Genomic DNA, 14,601 nt, shown 5'->3' on the forward strand with positions numbered 1-14,601 from the left:
TTGGGGTGAAGGGGTACTCAGGGAAAGGACACAGCAGGTCAGTAATAATGTAAGATCAGAGGTCAGGTCTAGGGATCTGGGCCTGAGAACCACCTACTTCCAGGGGGAGGTCGGGTGGGGGGGATATATGTCACGTCCAAGTAAGCTCTCTGGGGAGGGGTTTGACCAAACTGATCAGAACAAACCTTGAGGGTCATCCACATTTGAGGAGAGAAAGCAAAGACCCTGCAGGAAGCAAGGAAAAAGGTTGAGAAAGAGTGGGAGACATGGGTTGGCCTAGAGTCTTGGAGACCAGAGAGGAGAAAATGTCAGACAAGGTGGGGGCACTGTGCCCAGATGCCCCAGGGAGGTCAGGGGAAAGAGAAACAGGAAAAGATTCACTGGAGTTTGCACAGAGAAAACTCCTGTGACCTCTGAGAGGCAATTACCCCAGGTCTAGAGCCTGTCTACGCAGGGCTAAAGTTGAGAGTGATGTGGGAAGGGATGCAGCAGATTCCAATCATCTGCTTGAGATGTCTGGTGATAAAAGGGAGGAAAATCCCACGGTGGCTTGAGGGAACAGTGAACAGAGAAAGTTTTAAAAGTAGGCTGACCTTGACCCTTGTGGCATCGGATGACACATTTACATGGGTTTTCCTGGCCAGTGCTGACCTCAGTGGTGTAATCCAGCACTCTCTGGTCAGAGTTTTACACCAACAGGTATCACAGAGTCAATTCCAAAGTTCACTTGGTGGGCAGCTTGTGAAAAGGGCAAATAAACCATAGGTCGGTTTTTTTGGGTTTTTTTTCCCCCTCAAATCCTATTCTCTCTACAAAAATGACCTCAGAAATAGCACATAGAACCTCCTCTACCCATTTTGGAAAGGAAATGCAATGGATATAGAGACACTGTATCAGAAGATGAACAGATCATCCATACGTCTGGAGAAGTTGGAGCGCATACAAATACAGTCCTCAAAAAAAAAAAAAAAAAGGAGTAGAGTGGAGATGATAACCCCTAATTAATTTGTCAGACTGGGATTGGCTGGTGGTGGTGGTGGTGATACTTCCCGAGGAGGGACTTGGAGAGCCTGTTAGATGGGAAGGGTCATGGGTCAGTTCACAGTTCAGGGGGAAGCATAAGAATGCGAGTGTGGAGCCTTCAGGAGATTGGAATCTGAGAGGTTCAGCTGTTTAGCAATAGCCACTGTGGGGTGAGAAGAGGATCTTTCACCACCAGCAGCCAGAGCTTGGCCTCAAGAAACTTTTTTTTTTTTTTTTTTTTTAAGGCTATTAGTAGGCAGAAGTTCTAGCAAGCAGTAACTCCAAAGAAAGGTCCAGTCACTTAAATTTGAGGATAAACTCCAATACTGTAAGGAATCGGTGAGGCCCTAGAGACACTGGGGGAATAGAAAATCTACTTAGAACTTAAGATAATTTGGGTGACACGGTCATTGAATGATATAGAGTGCCTGTTACTAAAATCCAGCTAAAATCCCAGTTACTGGAACCAGGACATAAGGTCCAGGTGGACCCATCCCCACCCCAGGCTAAGCAGAAAACTAACCTCCTATGTATTTCCCCAGTTTAGAGACCAGATTAGTGGATTACTATAGAGTTTGGGGTAGGTCAAGGCCCGCAGCAGGGAATGAAGTGAGAGGGACTTGGGGCCAAAACCAGGTCAATCATTGCCAAAGCTCTGTGACCAGCTCAGCCTTGGGCATTGACTCCTGGAGTGTTTTCCAATACCATCGAGCAACTCTACAGTTCTCAGGGGACACCAACTGAATGTCCTACAATTTAACTCAAGTCTGACACTATCTACCTGAAGATAGCGTCATATCCCACAGGTTAAGGGCTCAGTTCCACAAGACTGCCCCCAGTTCAGATGCCATTTGCAAGTCCAGGTTGTCACCTGTGCTTCTGAATGACCAGCTGTAAATTGAAGGTTCCCATGACCACCTCCTCGAGTTCAATTAATTTGCTAGAGTGGCTCACAGAACTCAAGAGAAATACTTCCTATCTTTACCAGTTTATTTTAAAGGATATCATAAAAGATACAGATGAACACCCAGATGAAAAGGTGCATAGGGCGAGGTCCAGAAGGGTCCTGAGCACAGGAGCTTCTGTCCCTGTGGAACTGCGGTGCACCATCCTCCCTGCACATGAGTGCATTCACCAACACAGAAGCTCATCAAACATTGTAGCTCAAGAATTTTCATACAGCTTCATCTATAGTGTCCCTCTGCCTTCCCTTCCTGGAGGTCAGCGGGTGGGGTTGACATCTTCAGCCCTCTAATCACTTGGTCCTTCTGATGACTAGCCCTATCCTGAGGCTATCTAGGGACTCCACCTTAAGTCAGCATTAACTCTGGTATGAATAACTTTTAAAAGACACTCCTTTCACTCTGGAACTTCCAAGGGCTTTAGGAGCTTTGTGCCAGGAACTGAGGACAAAGACCAAATATATTTCTTTCTATACCACAACTCCTCACATGGCTTCAGAGTGGGCCATGCCATTGTGGCATTCTGACTCCTCAACATCTCGCTGAGAATCCTTGGAGATCCCTGGTCTCGGACTCGGTCCTCACCCCAGGGTTAGGATTCTACTCCAGTTATACGAAATGGGTCCCAAGGGCAGATGATGGGTTGGGGGAGAACTGGGCCTGGCCTGTGTTCTCTCTCCCTCAGCTCTGAGGAGCAATAAGCAGATCCTAAGAGGTACTAACTCATGTCTCCAAAGATCGCTTCCCCCAAGGTCTTCCCTCTGCAGAAACACCATGAGTGTTAGCCTCTGACCTGAGGACAAGGATGACCAGGAGGCTGCACACTACAGATCATATCTTCCCTTTTTAATTAACATTTCCACTTCAGTGCAGCCTGATTTCATTCACTCCTCAGCAGGGTCCTGCTCCTGTAACATTTTCACTGCCAATTACTTCATGACTCCCTTATTCAGGGCATACAGGCTTCCCTTTAACCACCCACTCTCCTCTATCTCCTCTGTGTTAATCAACCCAGCATGAAAGCAGACTGTTCAAGGGTCAGGGAAGCCCAAGGTCAGGAGGAGTTAGGCATTAGTCAAAGGCTGAAGACCTTCCAGACAAGTCAGAGGCAGAGACTATGTGCCTTTAGGGGATCCAGCAGCCTGAGGGTGGGCTCCCATATTTCCTGAAGCACACAGAGACTGAGAAAGCCCTCAGCACAGTGTTGCTGACAACCTGAGCACTTCCTTCTTCAGAATCCGGGCTCTAATGCTGGGATTCTCACTTTTCTCCTACCATATTTCATCAAAGGTGGGTGTGTCTGACTAAAGTCTGTGCTTTAACCACTCTGAATGTGCAAGAAAATATAAAGGAAGTGGCCCACATGTCCCCTACTATGCTCTAGGATCTGCCAGTTTAGCAGGGGTTTGGAGGGGAGGACCTGAGGCAGGGACCCAATGTAAGTGGCATCTGCACATTCATCTTACAGGCCAGTGCTTAGCATGAAGGTGGCTTTGGAATGAAAAAGTGTGTGTTGAAGCGAAAAAATCAAAACTATTCAGGTGTGGGGGACCAGAACTTGATGTCCCTCACCAATCTGAGTCCTGTGGATAAGATCAAAATGTGGAAGGCAACAGGGAAAATACAACAGGGGCTGAACTAGAGCAGAGGTGCTGGGTCAAATGGTGGACTCTCCTAAACGATCTACTTCACAGGTAACTTCCATCCCGGGGCAGGTTTCTAAACTCGATTCTTTTCCCCTTTAAAAGAGGCACTGCTGGGGCTTCCCTGGTGGTGCAGTGGTTAAGAATCCGCCTGCCAATGCAGGGGACACGAGTTCGAGCCCTGGTCCCGGAGGATCCCACATGCCGTGGAGCAACTAAGCCCATGCGCCACAGCTGCTGAGCCTGACCTCTAGAGCCCGCAAGCCACAACTACTGAGCCCACCAGCCACAACTATTGAAGCCTGTGCGCCTAGAGCCCGTGCTCCGCAACAAGAGAAGCCACCACAATGAGAAGCCCACGCAGTACAACGAAGAGTAGCCCCCGCTCGCCGTAACTAGAGAAAGCCCGCGCGCAGCAACGAAGACCCAATGCAGGAAACAAATAAATAAATTTATTAAAAAAGAGGCACTGTTGGGACTTCCCTGGTGGCGCAGTGGTTAAGAATCCACCTGCCAGTGCAGGGGACACGGGTTCGGGTTCGAGCCTTGGTCTGGGAAGATCCCACATGCCGCAGAGCAACTAAGCCCGTGCACCACAACTATTGAGTCCAGGTTCTGCAACAACTAGAGAAAGCCCACATGCAGCAACGAAGACCCAACACAGCCGAAAATAAATAAATAAATTTAAAATAAAATAAAATAAAGTAAGCACTGTTTACACACATTCTTATCAGACTGAATATCTGCTATTCCAGCCCCAAATCCTCTGGCTCCTGTGTCTCTGTCCATTCTGTGCCTAGAGCTTCTTTTACCTCCACTTGGCTGGTCAAAACTCTATCATCCTGTAATGTACATCTATTACTTTATATCCTGAAAAATACATCTGTATTCTCTTTTTAAATTGAAACAAAGAGCAGCAACTGTTATTCATCCAAGATGCCTTATTTTACCCCTTCCTCTGTGCCCTGGGGGCAGGTTACTTACCCTGCTTAAGACTCAATGTCCCCAGCCAGAAATGGAAATATTAACAACCACTTACATAAATGAAAATAAACGTTCATAATTGAAACACTGTATATAAAGTGCCTAGCAGGGTCCTGGAATGTAGTATGCTGTCAATAAATATTAATTCTCTTTCTCACTCTATGCTCATCCCAATATAAAATGACTCTCAGCTCCTTTGCTGCACACTCCACCTTGTTCTACAGTATCAGTGCTCTTTGCTCTTCATTTACAGTGCCCTTAAAGGCTAGAGGCTTAATCTTATGTGAATTATTTTACCTTCCTATCTCTGCCACAAACTGACACACTTAGTACCTTAAATATAGTATATACTTAATAAATACTTGTTTTGAGATTTTTTTTGAATTACTTTTATTTTTTTAAGCTATAGCTTTTTTTAAATTGAAGTACAGCTGATTTACAATGTTGTGAGAAATACTTATTTTGTTGAAAGCATGAATGAAAGTGATAAAGAAGGAAGAGATTGAAAAAAACCTACCTGCCCATCCACTATGAGAAAGAGGAAATCACTTCATGTTTACTTTTTCTAAGAAGTTTAATGGGGGGGAGGGGCTTGTAGGCTAGAGTTTTGTTTGTTAATTTATTTACTCTTTGTTTTACCATAAGTAAAAGTGCTTAGAACAGCACCTGGCACAAGTAATACTATAATAACCTTTTACTATTATTCCCCTCTCCCAAGTGTACTTATAGTTTAGCTACTGGCAAACCGCATACTCAAATACTGTCCCTAACTAAGGCAAGCAGGAAGATCACTGGGCTTGTGGGGTTTTTTTGTTTTTTGTTTTATTTTTTTTGGGTGGGGGGGAGTAGGGGGAAAGTAGCCCATCTGGTCTAATGCATAAAATCCCACCTGAATGCTGCCATCTAGTGTTCACTTCAAAAGTTAGGTGCGGTCCTAGCTAAGTAACCCTGTCCTCCCTCCCAGCAAAGATCATTTTAACACTGTTTTGTTATTGGATCCCAGGTTTTGGGAAATTTTGGTTACCAAAAGTACAACAGAGCTTTTGGCAGTAATGAGGGGGTAACTGAGAAACTGGAAATTTTCCTAAAATTCTAACAGAAAAGATCCCATAGCAAAGTGATATGATTACAACCAAAATCAAAGAAATGAGAGATTTAGGTTATCCTGTGAATAGTCGTTGCGGTACATGTGGTTTCTGTTGTAGAGGGGAGTGAGGAGAACACGACTGTTTATTTGAGTACCTTTCATGCATCAGTCTCTTTACATAGGGTTACTCTAATTCAGATCTCCCCGTAACCCTCTGAGTTAATACTGCTATCCCCATTTTAAAGGTAAGAAAATAGAGGCCCAGACAGTTTCACTTGTTTTCTTTTCCAAAGCTAGTTGAGAAAAGAATTAGGTTTTGTACCCATGTCTATCAATATTCAATTCTATGCCCTTTCATCTGTACCCCAGTGCCTGCTAAACTTTTGGAAATCCCAGCAACAGGCCACTGACTCTGGTTACTATTCTCATAGATTTCTACAGTGTCCTTGCTTCAGAACCACTGCACTAAAGAAATACAAAACCCTCTGCATGTTAATGTCCTAGAAATAAACTGTACCATTAAGACCTGAACCAAGACTTTCAGATATCTAAGTTAGAAACAGTAGGTACTAAGAACAAATCAACTTGCTTCACAGTGATATAAAGGGAAAATGATCAATAAATAATAAAATACTAATCTTCCCCAAAGTACTCTATATCTTTACAAGAACTGAAACCAAATAACAGAATCATAGAAATCTGCATTGTAGAAATCATGGAAATGTTATTTTTAACAAGCTTCTATCTTTAATAAGCTTGTGCTCAATGTTGAAAAGTTTTTTTATAAAGGGGAAGAGGAAACAAAATTAAAAGGTAACAATAATCTCTGAAGTCCAATCACTTAACCTCCCAATATTTTTATGTATAGCATAAGTTTTAAATGCATTATTTGAAACAAATGTATATGTATATATAGAATTTTTAAAGTAGCAACATGCTAAACGTGCAGTTTAGCTTTTTTTTAAAAACTAAGGTACATTGGTAATAGTTTTCCATGACAGAATTATTATTCTATAACTTTTTAATGGCTGCATTGAGTTCCATTTAATGGATAATTATATTATATTTAACCAGATTAAGTACATTTAGTTTGTTTCAGATTTTTACCAATACAAGATAATGCAGGGGTAAATAACTGCATTCCTAAACCTAACATATATCTCTGTGTTATTCAAAGGAAGATACACAGTGCAAACAGAAAGTGGACTTAAGAGACTCTTAAAGAAAGCAAGGGGTGCAGCCAAAAAATTAATAGGAAAATTACAAATAATCAATTAGCTAAGCAGCAAAGCTGCCCAAGAATTAATCCTCTTATCCTCAGTGTTCCAAATAAAGTTAAGTTGACAGAAATTGCTTTCTCATAGGCAGGGCTCTGGCTCTTCCTGTGTGCCATTACTGCAAAGTTAGAAGGAATCAGGGGTGCAGTCGAGGGTTAAGAATGATAAGCCAAATGCTTACACAAAGAAAACCATCAGAAACCAAGTAGTATTTCTAGACTGGGCTTGCAAACACAGGCAGAGGTTAAGAACCTGAGGTAAAGCTGAGAGACTAAACCAGAGTCATAGCACCCCATGAAGTCAGGGCTCTGGCGTGGGTGGACCAGCGTTAGAACCACAGATCTGCCAATCACTGTGAACTTGGGCTAGTCCCTTAAACTCCTTGAGCCTCAGTTTCCACATTTTCCTCATCTTTAACATGGAAAGAGCAATAATGCTTCTCCCTCAAAGTTGTCAGGATTAAATGACATAATGTAGCTTCCATGTAAAGAGAATGCTATAGAGTGGATGTTCAATAACTGGTAGCTATAAACCAGGAAACCAAGTTTTGTCTAACTAGGGTAGAGGGTCACTGTGCTTTAGCCTCAGAGGCTGGAACTAGATAGGGCCCAATCCAAAGGGTGGAAAGTATCTGAGCCACACAGGGGACACTGGTGAGAGCCAGAGCATGGAGGCTAGATCCCAGAAACAAGGATGACACTTGGGGTCCGTGAAGGGTAAGGGAAGGCATGTGGGAGTGCAGGCAGGGACTGAGTCCAAAAAGCAGGTCCCCAACTGGAACTCCTTTAACTCCTCTGATTTCCCTAAGAGCCCCCAAAGCTGTACAGCTTTTACTTAGCTCCTTCTACAGGAATTTCCTTCTCTTTCCTCCTCTGACTCTTTGTGTTTGCCTCTATTAAGTTTCATATTGACCTAACTTTCAATGTTTACCAGTTTCTGAATAGTAAAGCCTTATTCCAGAAGGAGAATATAAATCTTTGCTTTCCTGGGAGAAATGAGAGGAATTCCTTCAGACAAGCTTGGCAGCACTCTCGATAATCTCATTACATCTAATACATCCCCATACCCCAAGGATCCTTCTTCTGAATATTTTGTGAATACACTTCCTTAGATCTTTATTATCACCACAATAGTTCAAAATGTCTTTGTCTTTTCTTGGACTCCTACAGTCATCTGCTAACTGGAGCCTTCATTTCTACTTGTGTCCACGCCCATTCTCCATTTGCAGCTAGAATAATACTGTATTATAAAAACAAAAATATGACCAAATCTTTTTCTAGCTTAAAAAACCTCTAATAATTCTCTTTACTATCAGGATGAAGTCACAATTCCTTAACGTTGTCCACAAAGCCTCTATGACCTGGGCTTTGACTTTCCACACTCATTGGCAATTCTCCTCTTTGTTCATAATGCTGCTGCAGTGGTAACTTTTCTTCAGTTCCTAGAAGTCATCAAGCTTTGTTCAACCTCGGGCCCTTTGCACATAATCCCCTTTGCCCACAGGCTCACTGCACAACTTTTCACTTGACCAATTCCTCCTTATCCTTCAGGTCTCTAATTAATTTGTGACTTATTCACTGAAACTTACCCATATCTCCTAAACTAGGTTAGGTCTTTGTTTTATGCTTTCATAACACCCTGTACTTTGTCCTGGCTGCACTTATCACAACTCTAAATAATAGTTGTTTGGTTATTCTTGAATATCTAGCTCTTTGAATTGAATATGATCAAGGATGTATGTCTTATGTTCAAAGCTATAAATCAAGCACATAGCACAATTACTAGCACATAGTAGGCTTCCAATAAAAATAATGTATGTCCACAATTATCCATATTTGCATCTTCAGTCATATATCTATGTGTGTGAAATACATAAAACTAGAACAAAAGAAATTTAGCTGATTTCCTGCATGCTCTTTGGAAGTTGGAGGTTATTCTTTGCCTACTTATCTTGCAGTAGGAGGTACTCAATAGCTAAGAGACTCACTATCGTAAATTTTCTCCAAGTCTGACCCTGAAAAAGTGGTTTATACATAGAAAAGGAGCATGTCAGCTATAAAGGATAGAGAAAATCAGGCTGGCTTTAGCAATCTCCATATCAAAATTCAATGCTAGGAGAAAATGGAGCAATGGCCTACAAAGCACACAGTTAAGGAAAAAAAAATAGTGTGATGCAAGAATGTAACATTTAGCAAGGTGTCTTGATATATAAAAGCAAGAGGGACTTCCCTGGTGGTCCAGTCATTAAGACTCCATACTTCCACTACAGGGGACGTGGGTTCAATCCCTGGTTGGGGAACTAAGATCCTGCATGATGCGTGGCATGGCCAAAGATTTAAAAAAAAGAGAGAGAGAGAGAGATAAAAGCAAGAAACTAAAGAAAATAATGAAATCTCAAATTTCTATTTCCAGTTATCATGGGCTAGGTTATTCAAACTAATATGCCCACTGATAATGACTAAAGATGCTGGATAAACTATAAAAAAATAATCTCAAAAGCATCAAATTACTGAAAGAAGGTAAGGAACTATTAGGCCAAAAGCTAAGAGAAGGCAGAAACCGAAAGAAGCAAATGGGGCACCAGAGAACAAAAGCTATTCTTGCCCTGAGGACATTTTCTAGTCAGGGAACATGTAGCTTTTTTTTTTTTTTTTTTTTTTAGTTGCTTCATTGGGCATGGAATGAGCAGACAAGGTCCAGGGCTACCCAAGGTGAAAATGGTATAATGTGATTCTACCCATATTAAGCTGCGATTTCACAGGCTATACCCTAAGGGGAAGTATGAACCAGTACCCTAGAATTTTAGGAAAGTTTGCTTTTACAATGACAAAAAAAAAGGTTTGCTTTTACATAGGAGAAAAAAAAGATAGTTTAAAAAAACTCCCATCTTTGAATAGATGGGCAGCCATTGGGCAGCTCTTGCTCAGATTTGTAGCCTGGGTTAGCAATGGCCCAAGGAAACTCCACCCATGAAAACTGGTCTCTGATTGAGAAAGCCTCAAGGCACCCAGCAGGAACAAACAAAAATCCTCTTTGAAAGCAGCCACAAATACCTTTTTCTCACAAATCGTTTTTCAAGGTTAAAAAGTGAAGACACAAAGAAACCAGACACCACGGACCATACACAGCACATATATCAGGCAGCAGAAAGGAACCTGAAAATAATTCAGACATTAGAACTATCATGACACAGATTACAAAACAACTGATACAGATTACAAAACAACTATGACTACTGTGTTTCAAGAAATAAAATAATCCAGCTCCAATTAGCAGGAAACAGAGAGGACAGAGAAACATGCTGAAATGCTCCATGTATATGGAATCAACAAAATCCAGGCTGAGCGGAAACACTATAGAGTCTAAGGTCCCAGGTTCGTCAACAGAACCTTGTAAGGAATATAAAGCTTTAAACGTTTTGCCATTAAGTAGGATGTTTGGTATATGGTTTATTGCAGATACCCTTTATTAGATTAGTTTCCCTTCCATCACTGGTTTTCCATGAGCATTTATCATGAATAAGTATTTGATTTAATCATTTATTCTACAATTATTGAGATAATCATATTCTTTCCATTAGTCAATTAATACTTTGAATTCTGGTGTTAAAACAACGTGCTCAAAACGTGTTATTCTCCTTATATAAAACTAAATTTGGCTAATATTTTGCTTACCAGTTTTTGCACCTACATTCATGAGTAAACTGTAAATACCATTTTCCTTCAATTTGCTCTCCTTGTCAGGTTTTCCTATCAGGGTTATACTAACCCTCATAAAAAGTTGAAGTGTTCCCTGTTTTTGCCTTCCCTTCCCCATTTTTCTAGAAGTATTGTATTTGATTAATATGGGAATTATGGTTATAACAAACTTATGGTTACCAAAGGGGATGAGGGAGGGGATAAATTAGTTTGGGATTAACATATACACACTACTATACATAAAATAGATAAACAACAAGGACCTACTGTATAGCACTGGGAACTACATTCAATATCTTATAATAACCTATAATGGAAAAGAATCTTAAAAAGGATAGATATATGTGTATGTGTAACTGATTCACTTTGCTGTACACCCGAAACTAACACAACATTATGAATTAACTATACTTCAATTTTTAAAAAATGGTTTTAAAAAAGAGAAAGCAGAAAAAAAAAAGGGAATTATGTTTTCCTCATAATGTTTGGTTTAACTTGCCAAGAAAGCCTGGGTGGCCTGGAGTCTTCTTTGCGAGAAGGCTTTGGACTCCTCTTTCAATTTGCTTTTAAACTGTTTTCCTGCACATGGACAAAGAGGTTCCTCCCCAGGACTTTTCCATTCCGGGAAGCAGACTGTGGAGTGCTCGGGCCACAGAAGTGAAGCAAACGCACACAAGGTGTGGTCACTACGCGCCAAGGGAGAAACCGGGAAACCACTCGGGGCGCAGCCGGGCCGCGACGCCCCTTGCCCCGGAAGCCGCGTTCTGACGTCACCACGCGGCAGCGTCCCTGCAGGACTTCAACGGAGCCTATTGTATCACGGGACACGCATGGCTACACTCTGGTCTTACAGCGTTGGTGCGGACTTTCGCTCGGTGCTCTATGCACCTGTTCCTCCCGCCTGCTCAAACTTCTTTCCTATTTATGAAGAGGGGGGGCGTCCCCATCTCCCGGAAGCAAGGAGATGCGAGAGGACGGCGCCAGTTTAGGTGCAGCTAAAGGTAATGGAAGCTGATCCGGAGCCTGAGACCCATCAGAGGCTCACGTGACGGTCTAAGGGCTACCACTGCCTACTAAGGTTCCCCGCCACCGAGGGATCACGTGACAGATGGCTGGCTCAGCTGTCACGTGATGCCGCGTCGCGCGCGACTTTGCGCTGGAGAGTGCTAGTTCTGGACTGTGTGGCTTTGCCTCCGCGGCGGCTTTGGTCCCTTTCCTTTGCCGCATGCGCAACACACGACTGCCTCCTGCGTTGTCCCCCGAGCCACACTTCCACCATTTCTTCCTCCCGGGTCCAGAGCTGTGTGTCCGCTTGTCTGCCCCTCTTGGGCTCTGGGGGAGAAGGTGATTGGGGAACCGGAGGTCAGGGGTGTCGGGACAAGAGGTCTTCGCCCGCATCTGCTGAGACTGTCGTGATCGCCATGCTGAGGGTTGGGGAAGAGTGCCACAGGCCAGCGGCGGTCCCGGGGATTCTGTCTTGTGTAACGTGCTCTCGAGAGAGCTGGAGTGAGGAGCGTGCGTCCTAGTGACTCATGATGCGGCCACGTCACCGTCACCTTCTCTCTCCCTTGGGACTTCCTGGGAGTGAGCCGGTGTCCTAGGAGCTTATTCTCATCCTTAGGAGAATCATCGTCTCCCTCTCCTCCGCTAAGGGGTTTCGGGCCTTACACGACTTTTTTCTGGATTTCTGACCATTAGCCTCTACATCCGCCGAGGCTTAACTCTAAGCTGACCTCCCACCGGTACTGGACCTGCTCCATCGCCCTTATGGGTATATAAAGTATAACTATAAATTGACCTGGATTTTTTAGATTTTTAGCTCCCCAGTTCAAAACATACCTTCCTTGTCCTTGATTTCCATCCCTACACCATGGTAGTAGGACTAATCCACCATTACAGTCCACCACTACCGTCTGTAGACATTTATACTGCTGGACGTGGCATCTCCCATCCGCTCCTCTTATGATATTTGACATAATATTATCTGGCTACTGTATCGAAACAAATGCTTCCAAAATCTCAAAAGTATTTTCCTCTGGTTATTAGGTGTACTGTTTTATTAAAACTTTTTTTTTCTTTGTACTACCTTGGTATTACCAAACAATTCAAACCTGATCCTTACAAGAACAGTATTTTTTATTATTAGTAAGAAGACTATTTTAAAGTGAAGTTGTCTCTTAACCAGACATGCAACAGCAAAATTCCTGTTTTAGCAAATAAAGATGAGGCTGTCTGATCATTTCAAATGTCATGAAAAAGTAATACTTTTAAATGCTTAAAAATAGAACAAATAGCTGCCTGTTTGTCTTTTAAGTTTAGCTTGTTGAAAACACTTTTATGAACCAGTCTAGCACATTGTGAAATGTTTTTATTGAATGAATGAATGACTCCTCTATGTCAGGTTTAAAGATAAAGTATATGATTTATCTGTCCAGTGCACATGTTGGTAGCCTTGTGTTAATGCTCTTGGTAGGTCTGCAGTTCAAAACAATGTTCTTTCACTCTGAACCATGGAATAAAGCATTCAGTGCACTTCTTATCACATTATCAGGAGTTGTTATAAATGGATCTCCTGCTTTTTCTTCATAGTTAAGCAAACTTAATTCTAAGGAATTACTCTCAAAACTTCTGCTACTAAAGGTAAGAGTTTCAGTGATTTTTAAAAATTCAATCTATTTTTAACCTGTTTGGTAAAATGTTTTATAGTCATGTGATTCAAATATTGAAATGTAAAAAAGTATATAGTGAAAAATCTGTTTCACATCCTTGCAACCTATTTGCTCTGTTCCAAATGCACCCTATCCCAAGGACAACTAGTTGGGAGGAAATACAAATACACTTATTTTCTTTCTTTTTTTGACACAAATAGTAAACTATTTTATACAATGTTCTGTATCCTGGTTTGTTTTTGTTTGTTTTTTGTTTTTTGTTTTGGCTGCTTTGGGTCTTCGTTGCTGCGTGCGTGCTTTCTCTAGTTGCGGTGAGTGGGGGCTGCTCTTCGCTGCAGTGCACGGGCTTCTCATTGCGGTGGCTTCTCTTGTTGTGGAGCATGGGCCCTAGGCGTGCGGGCTTCAGTAGTTGTGGCATGTGGGCTCAGTAGTTGTGGTGCATGGGCTTAGTTGCTCCGTGGCATGTGGAATCTTCCCGGACCAGGGCTCGAACCCATGTCCCCTGCATTGGCAGGCGGATCCTTAATCACTGCACCACCAGGGAAGTCCCTGTATCCTGCTTTTTTCATTTAAAAACATTTTTGTTTTCCATATGAGTATATAGTATTATCCTTTTTTTTGTAGAGTTGTATAGTATTCCATGGTACATATATCCTATAATATTTTTTTTTTTACCAGTTTCCTATTGATGGGCATTTGGGATCTTTCCAGTCTTCTGCCTATTATGAATAATGCTGTAATGAAAAATAAACTGTTTTGTAATTGTGCAAGTGTATGATGATATAAATTTCTAGAAGTTAGTTTCTGTGTCAAAAGTTATATGCATTTGAGATGTTGATAGACAAGTGTCAAACTGCCTTCTGTAAGGATTGTACTAATTTAACTTCTGTAAGCATTATACTAATTTAACTTCCACGAGCAATGAATACATATTCCCCATAAATTCATCAACAAAATATTAGCATACTTATTTTTTTAAATAAATTTATTTATTTATTTATTTTTGGCTGCATTGAGTGTTTGTTGTTGGGTCTTCGTTGATGCACACGGGCTTTCTTTAGTTGCGGTGAGTGGGGGCTACTCTTGGTTGCAGCGTGTGGGCTTCTCATTGCGGTGGCTTCTCTTGTTGCAGAGCTTGGGCTCTAGGCATGCAGGCTTCGGTAGTTGTGGCACGCGGGCTCAGTAGTTGTGGCGCATGGGCTTAGTTGCTCCACGGCATGTGGGATCTTCCCAGACCAGGGCTTGAACCTGTGTCCCC

General features: G+C 42.2%; 1 protein-coding gene across 1 annotated transcript in view; it reads left to right on the forward strand.

The window, feature by feature from the left end:
* The window catches only part of LOC309664940 (uncharacterized protein), a gene marked incomplete at its 5' end in the record, with an annotated part of 67,001 nt that overhangs the window by 23,652 nt on the left and 28,748 nt on the right, over nt 1–14,601 (forward strand). Inside the window, 2 exons of the mRNA XM_082471106.1 lie at nt 11,178–11,675; nt 13,264–13,314. The remainder of the gene's footprint in view (nt 1–11,177; nt 11,676–13,263; nt 13,315–14,601) is intronic.

Source organism: Balaenoptera physalus (assembly GCF_965194825.1).
Source record: "Balaenoptera physalus genome assembly, chromosome: 7".
In the NCBI taxonomy this organism is placed as follows: Eukaryota; Metazoa; Chordata; class Mammalia; order Artiodactyla; family Balaenopteridae; genus Balaenoptera; species Balaenoptera physalus.